We start from the raw sequence: 16213 nt of genomic DNA on the forward strand, positions 1-16213 counted from the left end.
CGGACGTCAACAACAACTTATACGCATGGGGAATTACATTAAAGTGGGCCACGCAGGAATGCCAGTTTACGAAAATGTTTGGGGAGGGGTCGTTTGAATTTTTTCAATACAAATACAAATAAAATTATTTTACAATGTTATCGGAGAGGGCAGAAAATGAATTGAGGGCAAGATCACCCCCCACCGCCAATAGAGCCACATTAAGAGTAAAAGCTCATATGGCACTTGGGACGAGGTCGATCGAAAGAGCCAAGAGCTCATTTGGTATGAGCTCTAGCAAAATTCTAAGAATCAATAGACTGATTTAAAAAGAAAATCAGAAGCTTAATGCCGGTCGGGATTTAAAGTAAGAGTATAATTTTTATCCGGTTAATTTTTCAGAATTAACCCCCCCAGCTCCCCCAAAGAGAGCAGATCCGTTCCGGTTATGTCAATCACGTATCTAGGATATGTGCTTATTTTTCCCACCAAGTTTCATCCCAATCCCTCCAATCTAAGCGTTTTCCAAGATTTTAGGTTCTCCCTCAACTCCCCCCAATGTCATTGGATCCGGTCGGGATTTAAACAAGAGCTCTGAGACACAATATCCTTCCAAAAATAACCCTCCCCCCCCACTACCCCAAAGAGAGCGGATCCGTTCCGGTTATGTCAATCATGTATCTAGGACTTGTGCTTATTTTTACCACCAAGTTTCATCCCGATCCCTCCACTCTAAGTATTTTCCAAGACTTTAGGTTTCCCCCTCCCAACTCCCCCCAATGTCACTAGATCCGGTCGGGATTTAGAGTAAGAGCTCTGAGACACGATATTCTTCCAAACATCAAATTTCACTAAGATCCGATCACCCGTTCGTGAGTTAAAAATAGTTCAATTTTTTATTTTTTCCGCATTAACGGGCCCCCTCCCCCCCTCAGGTGGTCAAATCGGGAAAACGGCTATTTCTAATTTTATCTGGTCCGGTCCCTGATATGCATGCCAAATTTCATCGTCCTAGATTATCTGGAAGTGCCTAAACTAGCAAAACCGGGACAGACAGACAGACAGACCGACCGACAGAATTTGCGATCGCTAAATGTCACTTGGTTTATGCCAAGGACCAAGTGCCATAAAAAACATAATAAAGGGCTAATTGTGTCAAAAATATGGAAAACCCAAAATATTCTGAAGATTTCGGGCAAGTATCTACAACCACCTTCCCCCTCCCTGTATGTGTTAGGATAATAGTTTGAAAAAAAAGTAAAAGTATGTTTGAAAGTTTGCTGAGTTTCGTTAAATAATCGACAACATCGTTAATTTTTTCTCCCTGAAACCGGCATGAGTTTCTACTTCCACTCTTATCAGGAATAGATTCGCCGAAGCTGGAAATAATTTTAAAACATAATAATCATGATTGATCGGTTTTAAAAATGCGATTTCTCACCCCTTCGGCCGAATTAGCAAGTCGGCTCAATTTAGTGGTGTAATATATGATTCGACGAAGCCTGTCTCATTAATAATGCCTGTCTCATTTAATAATAATAACATAGCCTGTCTCATTTAATAATCTACCTGATCAAATATGAACAGGTGTCGAAATACATAACGAAGTTGGAAACTATCTAGTCAAATTTCAAAGCACGGGGGTGCGTTAAGATGTCTAATAAACACAATATGCGCCTGGAATAAATGCTGAGCACACATAAGTTAATTCCTTATGGGTAGTAAAAGAAACTATCACTCATCGTAAAAATCTGCTGCGGAGACTGGTTGTATATATAAAAAAAAGAAGAGAAAAACAAACTATCCAACAAAAGGCATAACAAGGGGTCACCAACTTTTGGAAATCACAAACACCAGGTGGCACGTGCCAAACAACCCTTAATTATGCTGCACATATGAGGTACTGAGATGTATATAGGGGGTGGAGAGTAGGTGACTCCTCCACGCATAAGATGGCATAATCAGTTGCATTTCATGTAAATAATCCATAGGAATTTGAAGCACCTGTTTGCAGATATAGAAATTTAAAGGCAGCAGCAGCTTAAAGCAACCCTATTAACACCTTTGTTTATAATACCCCTTTCTTTTTTTCAGATTTAATAATGTAAAGTCAACAGAAGACGAAAGCGTATAAAACTATGCTCTAATAAAGGAGGAGGTGAATCACAAAAAAAAAAAAAATCAGCCCTAAATTGTCCTGAGAATCCATCTGACCGATGGACAAAATTCTGCTACATCCTCCCTTCGGATCCATATGAACCAAGATTAAATGTATCTAGCTACTGCAGTGTGACAACAACTCTATAAGGAACATACTGCTATTACGTCTATTTCTATTTTGAAGGAGCATGACAAGGAGCGAGGATTTGAGAAAACAATTAATTATGCAAAAATTACATATAAATGTGGGACAGATGACAACGCTGGACTGTGTTCTTCGAGTAAAGAGCTTAAGAGTACTATAGGTGAGAAGTGTATCATCCAGTGAAGTATTTCTCGGGTAACGCACCTATGCTTATTTTCATTGACATTAAAAAAGCGTTTGACACGGTTGACTGCCAAGTGTTACTTCATCGAATGAGAAGTCTTGGAATAAATGGAGTTTGTCTAAGATGGCTTGAGAGCTATCTTTACGGTAGGTCCCTTAAACTCGTTTTAAACTATGTAGTCTCATTGACTTTTCCTGTGATGTGTGGCGTTCCACAGAGCTATGTGCTGGGCCCTTTACTTTATCTAGTTTATGTTGACATAATGCGCTTTTATCTGCGCTAACAGAATTTGCAAAATCAGTCGATGATTTGATAGCAAAAGCTAATAATGCCCTCAAAAGACAAAAGGTGTTTACAAGTTTAAGTTTGCTGGGCGTGAAAGCAAAGAAGACGTTTTTACAAACATTCTGTAGAGTGAGTGATTCTTTTGATGTAAGTGGTAAAGTCCTATTGCGTGAAAATCCAGTAGTACAAGTTAAATCACTACGGTATCTTGGCTTCCATATTGATTCTAATCCTTCGTCGAGGCATCATAGCGACATTATTTCCGCCAAAATTGCACGTGGAGTTGGCATTCTCAGAAGACTGAACATATTCTGCCGGTTTGGAGGATTACTCCTCCAAACCACATCGCTCTTACCGCTAAAGTTTTTAACACTTAAAAAACCTTCTTATTGTTCTAATTAATCATTCTTTTGACAAAAAATATAAAATTCCACATTTTTTCAGATAGGTGTTTGAAACCTCTATATTTGAAATCAGCATAAAACTCCTATTCTTTTGATATAGCCTCTCTATTGGTATCAAAATTCAGTTTTATATTTGGCGGAAAAAATTAAAAAGTGATTCTTCTAAGATCCATGAAAAACAATTTTGTGACGCAGATTATTCAATTAACTAGGGACAGTCACATGAGCTCAAAATGTTTGAAGTGGGGAGGGAGGAGGGAAACCTAAAACAGAATCACAATACTAACGTTCATTATAGGAAACCTTGAGAAAATCGTAAATATCATGAGACTTTAGGGTTCTTAGGCCCTTGCTTACGTGTTTAATTTGATTTTTTTTAAACTAGCGTTACATCCTTTAGAATATCGTCCTATTACAATACTGTTATCAACGGATCACAATATTCAAATCTCATGGTAATTTCTGTGCATGGTTACAATCCAAGTGCTACAATCCACATGTCCCGCTAACCTATATGCAATTAGCCTACAATCTATAGCCTTATGTCAGGAAAAATATGATAGATTTCAGGCTATGAAATCTGAGCCAATCGCGGTTTTAATATGATCAGCATCGCGGTTTTAATATGGTCACGCTGCGGCCAGATTTTTTTCTTCAAAACCATATCTCAGGGGTGGTCGGCGTTTACCCCTGCCCCCTTCCGTGGAAAATAACCCCCGTGGAAAATACACCCCACGGAAAATAAGGCTTTCCAAATTTGACAATTTTATTTAAGTTTTTTTCCCATAGGGTTAGGAATTTTTGTACTTGTGTAGGCTAATATACGCCGCTCACTCAAGTTTACGCTGTGTAAAACTCGAGAACAAACCGGTTTCTTTGTTAGTTTCTTTCAGCTTAGCACGAGACAAGACAAAGACAGGTGACAGAATAGATGGGAAATATATGATTTGGTCTATATATTTGCACATAAGGGGGAGGTGTTTAAGTATTTGGACAGTTTGAGATAGAAAGCAATTCTTACTTCATAATATGCATAATAATTGTACCTAATATGTTTTACATGCAGACCCTATACTTTACCTCCCCCTCCTACTGTGCAAATGTATAAACCAACTTTTTTTTAAAGTAACGTAGGTTCTCGAGTTTTACACAGCGTAAACTTGAGTGAGTGGCGTATAATACACAAGTACTGGAATTTTTCATGGGAAGAGCCGGGTTTCCCGGTATTATTTGCAGATGATCAGAAATTGAAATAAATAAAAAGAAGTTTTTTCAATTGAAAGTAAAGAGCAGCATCAAAATTGAAAAAACGAACAGAAATTATTACGGATATGAAAAGAGTTCCCCCTTTCACAAGATCTTGCTCTTTACGCTAAAGTTCTGACTTTTTTCCCTAATTCTTTAAGAACAATTCCTGAAACACAATGGCCGTTTAATTAGAACAATAAGCTTTGTTTTAAAATTCAATAAAAGGGACACAATAGGGAGAGGGTGAATACCAATGGAACAGAAAAACGTCGGTATGCTTAAAAATCATGGTCGACCGGCTGGATTTAACTTGAGAGGCACTCACGAAGGTCTAGCCTTGACACCGTATCAACTGAAGTGACTCAACAAAAAAAAATTCTACCGCTAATGATTTTCCAGATTCGACCAAAAAGAATAGGTATTAAAAATTCTTGAAAGTCCAAACAGAAAATCAGAATAATGACAACAGTAAACAACGATTTATCGAATATAAAGAAGAATTATTTAGCGCGTATATAGGTAACTAGAAGGAGGAGGGGTTATGATTTTTCTCTAATTTGTCTTTTTTCATATGATTCACCTTTTTGTGGTTTTAAACTATCCCAATTAAGTAAATTTCAGCTTATAATCAGGGGTGCTGATAGGGCGTTTGTCAACTAAATTTTGAATTAATGCTTTTTTGGTGTTTTTGTAAATAATAATAATAATAATAATAAATTTAAAAAATCTGATGGCCACATATATAAACTAAAAAATAACTTACTTGTGCCATAGATCTTAAGGTTATTGATTTGGGCTTTCTGAAAGCATCAACTGCCTTTGACGATCCCGTGGATGTTTCTATTGGATAAATGGATCTAGTGGATAATTCTCTGTATGATTCAATCACAGCAAGGATTTCCATACGCTGAGCTGGTCTGTTCAGGTACTCAACTGCCCAATCACGGGGAGTTCTTCCAAACTCGTCTCTTTGCCTCAGGTTACCACCAGCTTCCGCAAGATACGTGAGCACACGAGGGGAGCCACCGAAACATGCTCCATGCACTGGGGTGTATCTAAAGAACTGTCCACAGCCTTTATTGGGGTCTGCACCAAGCTGTATTAATTTTATTAATGTCTTTTCACTGCCCGAGAAAGCGGCTACAAATAGTGCAGTCTGGTTAAGCTTATTTTTTATATCTACTGGTACCCCCTTCTTCACTATAAACTCTTCGACCTTTTCCGCTTTGTCATCTATGACGTAGACGTGGAGAACTTCTGAGTCATTAGCCGTCTCCAGATTGGAAACTCGAGTGGGTATTATGCAAGGAGGTGATGAAGAGTTGTACATCTTTCTTCCACTAAAACAGAGAAAAAACTTAGCTTCTGCTAAAAAAAAGCAAAACCAAAAGATCGACAGCAACTTTTCTAAGAATTCTAAGTATGATCTAAGTTGTACTATATACAGTTTACAGTATAGCCAGTCCGTCGTTTAAAGAAGGTCGGGAAGAACAATAGAATTGCTTTAAATTCTGAAAAATGAAGAAAAGAGAGACATTAAACTTAGAAGTATTAAAACCTAAGCGTGTAAGAGCCATAGGGTAATTAAAACCGAAAACAAGCAGAAAGAAATTCAGCTGGTAGATCAAACTAAAGACAAAGCGAAATTAATATGAATTAACAGATGAAATTTAAAACAAACAGAATTATAATGAATTATCAAGTCAAGCTTAGAATGAACAGAAACTACCACAGGTAAGAGAATGGCTACGATCCAAGATTCCGGTTCAAAGGAGGAGCTACATCCTCACATTTTCTATTTAATATTAATGTGAAGAATGGTCCAACTGCACAACTTAGGGCTTTTACCCCTGGGGATACCTATGGCAGGTGCCCCTGTAGGTAAATTATATGCACCTTTCGATAATTCTGACTGAAACTACTAACCCGAAATTTGGATACATGCAGGGCACATCATTCCCAACTATCTATGTCAATGTTACGGTATTTAATCTGAAAACAAGTACCGAAATAGATTCTTAAGTAAAACACAAAAACTTAAACTTTAACTTATTAATTCACTTTCTACATTTCAGCGGATAAAAGATTTGGAAAATACTTCGTAAATAAAACTAGACATTATCCCTTTCAGTACAAGCCTTCCTCCATATCATAGAAGAAAGGTGCCAACCAAATGCTTGGCCAGTGGTCAGGGACACCGATACACAAAAATATGAGGCACAATAATGTTTCCATTTTGCTATATGAAGATGCAAAAACAGTGTTTTCGAAAATCGGGGAGGGGGATACTTTTGTATTTTTTCAACAAAAATACAAAATAACGAAAATTTCAAAATCTAGGGTGTGGAGATGCCCAGGGTTCTTCTTTATCTAAATTGCTAAAGTAGGGAAACAATTCTTTTCTTCGTTTTTTGTTATGTGTCTCTCTTTTGTTTAGCCAAATAACTACCTCTAAATAATAATAATAATAATAATAATAATATATATATATATATATATATATATATATATATATATATATATATATATATATATATATATATATATATATATAAAGATAAAGAGATAAATAATATTTGGCATAAAAATGCCGAATATGTGATATTTGAGTGTATATTACTTTCAGGGAACGGGGAATTAATCACTTCAAAATCGAAATATTAATATAATATTATATATATATATATATATATATATATATATATATATATATATATATATATATATATATATATATATATATATATATATATATATATATATATATATATATATATATATATATATATATATATATATATATATATATATATATATATATATATATATATATATATATATATTATGCATTTATTTGTGTACGGTTTGTTTTTTCTCGAAATCATCTCCATATTTGTTTATTTTTTTTAATTGGCACAAAGATTTTCTAGCCTGAAAAATTACGATCTAGACAGCTCAACAGTTTGGAAAAATTTGTTTAGAGCCTTAATTTTTCTTGTCATTGGCGGCACATTTATATACTTTTAAAGAGTAAAAATTACATCCTTTGTTCCCAGGGTGGTCGTATCATTTTTGGCACCTATGACTCATCCAAAATTACACAACATAAAAAATGACTCCGAACAGCTAAAGCAAAAAGCAGAGAACAAGCGCCAGCGAGAATCACATTGAATTGCAAACGAAAATGTTGCAAAACGAAATCTGCAGTCAAAGAGAAATCAAAATCATAATGGAATGGAACTTGTTAGTTACAAAATCAAGGATGAGGCAAAAGATGAACCAACAGTCAAACTAGTAGAGGTTCCAAAACACGAAGAAACTGACAAGATGAAAATAACAGCAGACTTTCTTAATTCAAAGTTGTATTTTTCTTAAATGTATCCCACTAACCAATAAGTCCCAGAATGAGCAAAAATAATGCATCTCTGCAATGCCTTTAAGACTAAGATAATAGTAAAATGGGCTATCTAATCCGCTTGATCAACTGCATCAATGGATTCAGCTGGGGCAAATCAATCGATTTAGTGGGGGCAAATCAATCAATTTAGCAGGGCAATAACCAGGGATAGTACATTTAACTCAATAATGAGAAAAAATACAGGGAACACGTAACTAGACTTGTGATCTAACCCACCCCCTTGACGTATTCGCTTACCACAGCCCTCGCCATGGGTGATGAGCTAGCACCGAGTATTTTTATATGTACCTTATACCGGACACGTTACTTTTACGAGACCAACCACAGTAATATTTTCTAATTAAAATGGGCTTTGACTAGTCCTGATATTTCTCGCGTTATATAGACTTGTTTACAGTTGCTTTATCTTTCTTCGATGGACAACTTAGATAAACTTTTAGCAAAACATTTATTATTGCTGTACAGTTCCGTGTCCAAACTATATACACAAAAGGCAGATTACCAGGCTAGTTATTTTTTTTGTTCAAATGCGGGAAGGGAGGGGGGGTGCCGATGTCGAGGGGGTTGTAAAAAAAGGAATATCAGGGCTAGTCAAAACCCTTTTTAATTAGAAAATGTTACGTCGACTAGTCCTTCTGTCGCATTATATTACTTTATTTACAATTGTTGACTTCTTCAGTGTGGATGGAGTTAAACATTATTTGTAGGTTCAACATTATTTCTAAGTTCCACATCTGGTATTGAACCATACAAAACATTTATCACATAAGATACATCATGAAATAACATTATGAGGTAAAATACAGGATTGCAAAAATCCTTTTTAGCATGAGTAACTAATAATTTTCAAAGAATTTCAAATACCTTTGCTATCTCTCGGTAGAATGAGCCTTTACTGAACTCGAGGGTAAAGGACCAATCATTGGATTGTAGACTGTTTTGATAAGGCTTCAAACCACGCCAAAAGATATTACATATACGCAAATACACATGTACACACGCAACACATAAATACATACAAATATGCAACTATAGTCCATGTTTCCATCATTGTCCCCAGTGGAGGGAGAAGGCTTCCTCGCCTTCTCTTTAAAATCACTCCTTCTAAAATATAACAGAGAGCTCTCCCTGGATTAAGGGTTCTGTGATTCTTTGTCTAACATAAGCACTTGTGCCAGCACCTCAAAGTTGAATCTTTTGATCTTCTAGCTTAGTCCTTAAATCTCTAAGCAAAACATCCCTACTTTCTTCGGGGCCTTAACCATTATTCCATATATGGGAGAAACCATTTTCATCTAGTAATTTTTTAATCTGGAATGGCTGCAAAGATTTTATATTCACTTTAGCAATGTGTCATATGCACCTCTGGCTATCCTGTGTTCAAGATAATACAATAACCTTTTCCAGAGTTTTACTATCTGTATTAACCTGTCTTTTCTCGTTGAAAATAGACTTAAGTCCCCTTTTATGACAATATTATGGATTGTATTCTTCAGTCTATACAGTTGTTTATAATAGTGGAACTGAAACAGTTCAATTTGTTTAGCTGGGTCTCTCTCCCAGATCTCAGCAGCATAGCGAAGGATTGACATTATTTTAGCTTTGAATACCTGTTTTAAAATCTTTTGGCTATTAGCTTCCTTTAAACTACTTTTTTATATAGTGCAAACATGGCTGCTCTATCATTTGCAAAATTTGCTGTGGTATGTTTTGTTCCAGGCGCCATTAGCAGAAAAATGAAATCTCAAATAACATGCTTCTTTTACTATATGCATTTTTTCCCATTAAAATAAAATTTGCAAAATTGTTCAATATTGCTTCTTTGTTTACTAAGAACCCTAGCTTCTGTTTTATCAACATTGAATTGTGATCTTTTGAGATCCAGGTAATCCAAGGCAAGATTTAAAAGTTTGTTAATCTCATCTCGAGATTTTGCCGAGACAACGGGTGGGAAGATTTTGACTATTTTTTAGTCCTATTCCAGAAACAAAAGAAAAAATGTAACCCTAGGTTACCATCCCCTAAATTTCACATTGACGAGAGACTTGATTTTTATATCTTACTCCTTTTCTTTACCAAGTCAATGTAAACTAGACCTACGTTGCCTGAGCAACATGAAGTGCTGCGGCAACCTGTGTCCGGCTTCGCCGGATAAAGTGTTGCGAGAGCAACACTTTGGTTTTGTTTCTTTGCTATCGGTTAAACGCTGAAGTTGTCAGCCTATCAAAGCTTTTAAAAAGTAATGTCCAAAGAAGAACGCGATCAGTAATCACATGATCAAAGGCTATTCCTCAGCGTTTAAAAAACAAAATAACAAAAGAATATCGAAAGAAGGGACGAATTTTATCCTTTTCAATCGTAGACGTCGTGACGGATCAAGACTTGGAACAATATCTTATATAATCTAGTTGGTATTATAAAGCTATCCATAACTTTTCAGGCTCAAAATACCATAGATGACACTATTAATTATTACGAAACTGCCTCGTTGTTTTACGTCATCGTTTGTACCCGTTGCGTAAACACATAATTCTAACTAACTTTCAAACTAGTATATCTCATGAAGGAATTTTTGTACCAAAAAATGGATGACATATACTTGATCAGCTCATCAAGAGCTATCGATTGCCGTCGAAAAATTCTATCTGTCTTAGTTCAAAAGTTGATTTTTTTTTTCGTAGGCCAACTTTCTAACGTCACCACTTAGAAAGGAGCAAAGGATAAGCTCCAATTTCTTTAGCAATGACAAAACTTTTAAAGTTTAAGAGGTACATCTGATAACATTTCTTTACCTCAATCCCAAGTCCGAAAAAACAAATGATAAACCCAGCCAAAATCACGGCAGCACTTTCGGACCCGTGGGAAAATGCCCCTTTTTTGCTTCTGTAAATTTTTCTATGTATCATCCAAAGAAGATATGTTGGCTGTAGGCCCGGGTAACCGCCGCATATATTTAACATTTATAGATTTTAGTCCATCTTCAATTTGAAAGTGGTGCCTGCCTGCTTGCCTGCTGGAACGGAGCTTTCCACTCGAAAGCAGAAACATAGTTTGATGAAACGAAAGCTTGGCTGCACAACTTCAGATACTCCTCTCTGACATAGGCTACATAACTCCACTTCACTTCGCACAGCATAGGCTCTGCCTTGTGGACAAGCAAAAATCATCCTTTTTGGCCCCAGGAAAGAGTTCTGCGGAGCTTTCCAAAAATGTATTGCCATATTCATCAATCTGGCCTGAGGTCCACACTTTCCGTAAAAACCGCACAGGTTAGGTTGTTTCCGTAAAAACCGCACAGGTTGGACCCTTACCAGTTTCCAGGAATAAGCCGACATCGGCGGCATAGAAAGAAAAAAAAAACAGGACAAAACCAAAGTGTTGCTCTCGCAAAACAATAAGAATACTGTTTTAAATGTTAACAGCCTTCAACTCCAATATTCCAGTTAACAGCCTATTAACTCCAATATTCTAAAGGACCAGAAAACACTAATTAAGCTGTTCTTAGGATCCAGGGAGGGATTAACTGATGTGTATTTGGTTACTTAATCCAATGCTTGCATGACAACGCAAACATGTTGCCATTATCCATAATATAATGGTTAGGATAAAATATTTTTACTTAGGAAATTGCTATTCTACACCCAACAAATGTAGAAGATGTTAACGTAAAACGGAGATATTGGAACTCGCATTCAGCTATCACAGGTGCTGATGCCGGATTTTTTTTATGCCAATTATGTTATCTTTCGTCTGAGACTTCAGATGAAAAATTGCGCTTAAAAGAAATCTTTGACGACTGCTCCCAAACCTAAAGAGTTAATTTTCTAGGTTCGGATGAAAAAGCTCTTTTGCCTGATCATGCCTGGTATTTTCGGTAAAATTATCGGGTAGTGTAAACAGAGGAGACTAGGTTGGGGAACCAAGATTGCTGAAGCTAATTCAGAGATGTCAAAATTATTGTAGCTTGATTTGTTTCTAGTTTCCTCAGGACTGACCGAAGAAGTACAATAGGGGAGTAAACATTCAAATACTTTTTATGACGTTGGCGCACCATATTAGTTACGTGCCATTGTAGTCGTGTCCAATTGTCCCACCTGTGAATATAGATATATATATATATATATATATATATATATATATATATATATATATATATATATATATATATATATATATATATATATATATATATATATATATATATATATATATATATATATATATATATATATATATATATATATATATATATATATATATATATATATATGTGTGTGTGTTTTTAACTACGCAAAACTTGCGAATATACAACATTCTTGGCTGTCCCATTGGTTGTGCATATAAAAAGCCTTATTTATATAGATAGATAGATATACATATACAATACAAATTAACTGCGTAAAACATTCGAACAAACATTCTTCGCTGTCCCATTGTCAGTGCATATAAATAGATTGTCAGGTTTACCGACCCTCGAACATGCAACGTACAATTGTCCATGGGAAAAACATTCTGTATTAAGATCTATACCACATTTTTCTAATGATTGCCCTTGAGCTTTGTTGATGGTGATTGCAAATGCTAATTGAATTAGGAATTGCAATCTTTGAAATTGAAAAGGCAGATCCGTTAGAATCATGGGAATGCGAGGAATAAGAACAGTCTCACAGTCAAAAGGCCCTGTCAAGATTGTTGCCTCTATTACGTTTTCCATTGTTTTTTTTACGGCAAGTCGCGTGCCATTGCAAAGCTTTGGAGGGTTTATATTTCGTAACAATATTATTGGTACGCCTATTTTTAGTTGTAGCACGTTTGGTGGAAACCCTAGGAGATCCAGGGAATTTACAAATTCAGATGGATAATTAACCCCTCATTTGGTTCCAGAACTGTGTCGACTGACTTGTAAAGGACTGCCTGCTGTCGAATCATGGTCAAAACAATATTGTTGATTTCGTGGACGTCTTTATTCTTGGCTGCCATAATCGCTCGTTCACTTAGCCATTTATGATTTTTATAATTGGTTAGAATATTCGGAAATACTTTTTCAACCAATTAATTTTTGGACGTCACTAAATTACAGAATTCAGCAGGCAGTTGTATACATTCAGAAATTGAGTCTACTGGGAGTTTTCCGTTTCCTATTGCCAGCAATTGATCTGAAAATGTCTGACCAGGGTCATCGTTTTGTGATCGGACATGCATATTTGTAGTTAATTTTAAAGTCGTTACGTGTGACCATAAATTTTACGATTTCTTCGATATCACTGATTTCGGACTGCAAGCCAAAAACTGCTGTCAGTGCCTTTGGTGACGTATTTACATATGTATTTGATTGCCTTTACGGAGTTACAGTATTCAACGTTTATGTGTGCATTTAATGTTTTTGACAATAAAGGTGAATATGGAACAACCCACTGATTATCTACTTCGATGGTGGTACCATTATGCTTCTTTATTATTGCTGTTTTACCGCCATCTTCAGTAGATCTTCTTCTATATTGTGGGTAACCATCATTGCCAGTAATTGTGTTGGGTACTAAAAGTCGAGGATATTGCTTTGTGCACCTTCTTTTGGCCATGCATGGTGATTTTTCATTCAGTGCACCGCAAGGTCCATGTATCATATTTTTTACAACAATATCATATAAGCCCTTATCGACATTTTCATCAGGAATTTCAGCGGAAATCACATCTTCAATTTCATTAGAAGTAATTTTATCATGTAGCCAGATTAAAATATGTGCGTGTGGCAATCCTTGTTTTTGCCATTCCACTGAGTACATCCAGTATCACACTGACCTAAACACTTAAAGTTTTGCTATGTAGTTTATTAGTGTTTTCAACTTTTGCCGGAAGACACGGGCCGTAATGTCATGTCTAGGAACCGGCGATTGTCCACACGGTTTTCTGGAATAGATCCAAACCTAATGGTGAATTTTTTTTGCATTGATGTCCTTAGTACTTCAAGTAGCGACGAAGACTTCTGATTCCTTTCCTCCTACAAAACCATTTTAATAAATGAGGACTTTTACAAGACGGTGACAAGCAAACTGATATATCGTCTCCGCTATATGTAAAGGTCATATCTGACATTTTTCATGCTTTCCAGGTTAATTGTTAAAACAATTTGCTAAGCATGCTCAGAGGGATGATCTACAGGGTAATATATGCTTGATCAATTTTCTATCCTTATCTACATCGCATGGTGATAATCCCTTTGAGAAGAACATAGCAAGTGATTTTTCTCAATTATATCAGAAGTGTCAAAATGTCAGGATACAACCCTCAGGCGTGATATTAAAAAATATACTAATTTTTTGGCTAGACAACTATCATCGGGGTTTCCAACCTTTTGGTCCATTCATGTAACCTCTGAGCATCCAAAAATGTGTCCATCTTGAAATATCAAAAACTAGAGGTTATTTTAGTCTACCCGTTGTATTATTGACCAAAAGACGCTTTGTAAACCTCTTTCAAAGCGGCCTGTTAGTATAAAAAATAATTAAAACGAAAAATAAATGTAAAACACTTAATCAAAATGATATCAAAATGTTCGTGGTAACGAACTGTATCAAGGAGCTACTACTACTACTACTACTACTACTATTACTACTAATAACTCACTGCAGCACCAAGCGGCCTGAGGCCAACACAGCTTTGCACGCTCCTCCTCCAACCTAATATATTTAAAGCCTCCCTCTTTACACCCTCCCAGGAAGTTCCCATTTCCTTTAAATCTTTATTTATGACGTCCTCTCAACCCAGACGAGGACGACCTGCTTTCCATGTAGTCCCAGACGGTTGGCCAAAAAGGACAATCTTCGGTAATCTGTCATCCTTCATCCGTAGAACGTGGCCTAGCCATCTCAACCTTTCTTTCATTATAGCCCTAGAAAGCGAGATTGAACCACATTTTTCGTACAACCTACAGTTTGAAATACGGTCAGTCAGCCGGGTACCCAGAACAATCCGTAGGCAATTTCTCTGGAAAACATCTAGTAAATTTTCATCTGCTTTTCGGAGTGCCCATGCTTCAGAGCCATATTTGACCACTGTCATCACTGTAGCTTCCAATATTCTAATCTTGGTTTGCAGACTTATCTTTCTATTCTTCCAAACTTTTTTTAACTGTGAAAAAACACCCTGAGCCTTAGCTATTCTACTTTTAACATCTTCACTGCTCCCACCATCTTTACTAATAATACTACCAAGGCAACTGAAGCTCCCCATCTGATCAATATTTTCGTTACCTAATGTCAACTGTTCATCTTCACTTATTCCTATCCTTAGTGACTAAGTCTTCTTAACATTAATTGTCAAGCCTATTTTAGCACCCTGAACTCTCAAAACCTCTAAAAATTCATTCATTTTGCTCACACTTTCATCTAATATGCTTAAATCATCAACATAATCTAAGTCCAGGAGCGTTATTCCTCCCCATTTGATTCCATGGTCTTCAATTGCCTTTCCTGTGCTCCTTAAGACGAAGTCCATCAAAATGATCCATATCAAGGGGGATAGAACACAACCCTGCTTAACTCCTGATTTAATACAAAACCAGTTGCTAACCTCACTTTCTACCTTAACCGCAGCAGTATTATTCTCGTACATAGCACAAATCACTTTAATGCGTCGCCTGAAAGCGGTTTTGCCGAATCTGTTTTTCCAAAAACCGGAGAAAAACGAGTTTGAATATATGCGATAGTATTGAATAGTATGCTATTCGGCAAAAGAGAACTGCAAAATACAGGCAGTTAGAGATGTCTTACGGCAATGTCAATTAAACCATTCGAAAGAGAATTTTTTTACGCAAGATAGCGTTCGCAACTCAGTTTCGCCAAAAATTGTTACATTCGGCAAAACCGCTTTCAGGCGACAAATGTATTTTTCTGGTATACCATATAACGATAAGACCTTTTTTAACGCTCTTCTATCAACAGAATGGAAGGCTTGCTCATAATCGATAAACTGAGGACCAAAGGTATTTGACAACGAAGGGACTTCTGAATTATTAACATAAGAGTGAAAACTTGGTCGACACATCCTCTACTTTTTCTAAAACCGCATTGTTCTTCCCTTAAAACTTTGTCTACAGCATCTCTCAGTCTAAAAAATATCATATTACTCACTAATTTGCTACCTACAGAGACCAGACTAATGCCTCGATAATTACGACACTCACTCTTGTCACCTTTCTTAGACAGTGGTTTAGTTAAGGTTTTCCTAAAATCATTGGGTACTTCCCCTTTTTCAAAAATCATGTTCATAATCTTCAGTAGCTTATTCCTAGCCTCAGAGCCACCATATTTAAGAAACTCATTAATCATACTATCAGAACCTGGGACCTTATTATTTTTTAATCCTTTTAGTACTGTCGCTAATTCTTCCTC

At 36.2% G+C, this 16213-nt stretch overlaps 1 protein-coding gene across 2 annotated transcripts in view; it reads right to left on the reverse strand.

The window, feature by feature from the left end:
• Positions 1 to 16213, reverse strand: part of LOC136026917 (uncharacterized) — a 56819-nt gene that overhangs the window by 11863 nt on the left and 28743 nt on the right. The window lies entirely within an intron of this gene.

This window comes from Artemia franciscana, chromosome 5 (assembly GCF_032884065.1).
Source record: "Artemia franciscana chromosome 5, ASM3288406v1, whole genome shotgun sequence".
NCBI classification, from domain to species: Eukaryota; Metazoa; Arthropoda; class Branchiopoda; order Anostraca; family Artemiidae; genus Artemia; species Artemia franciscana.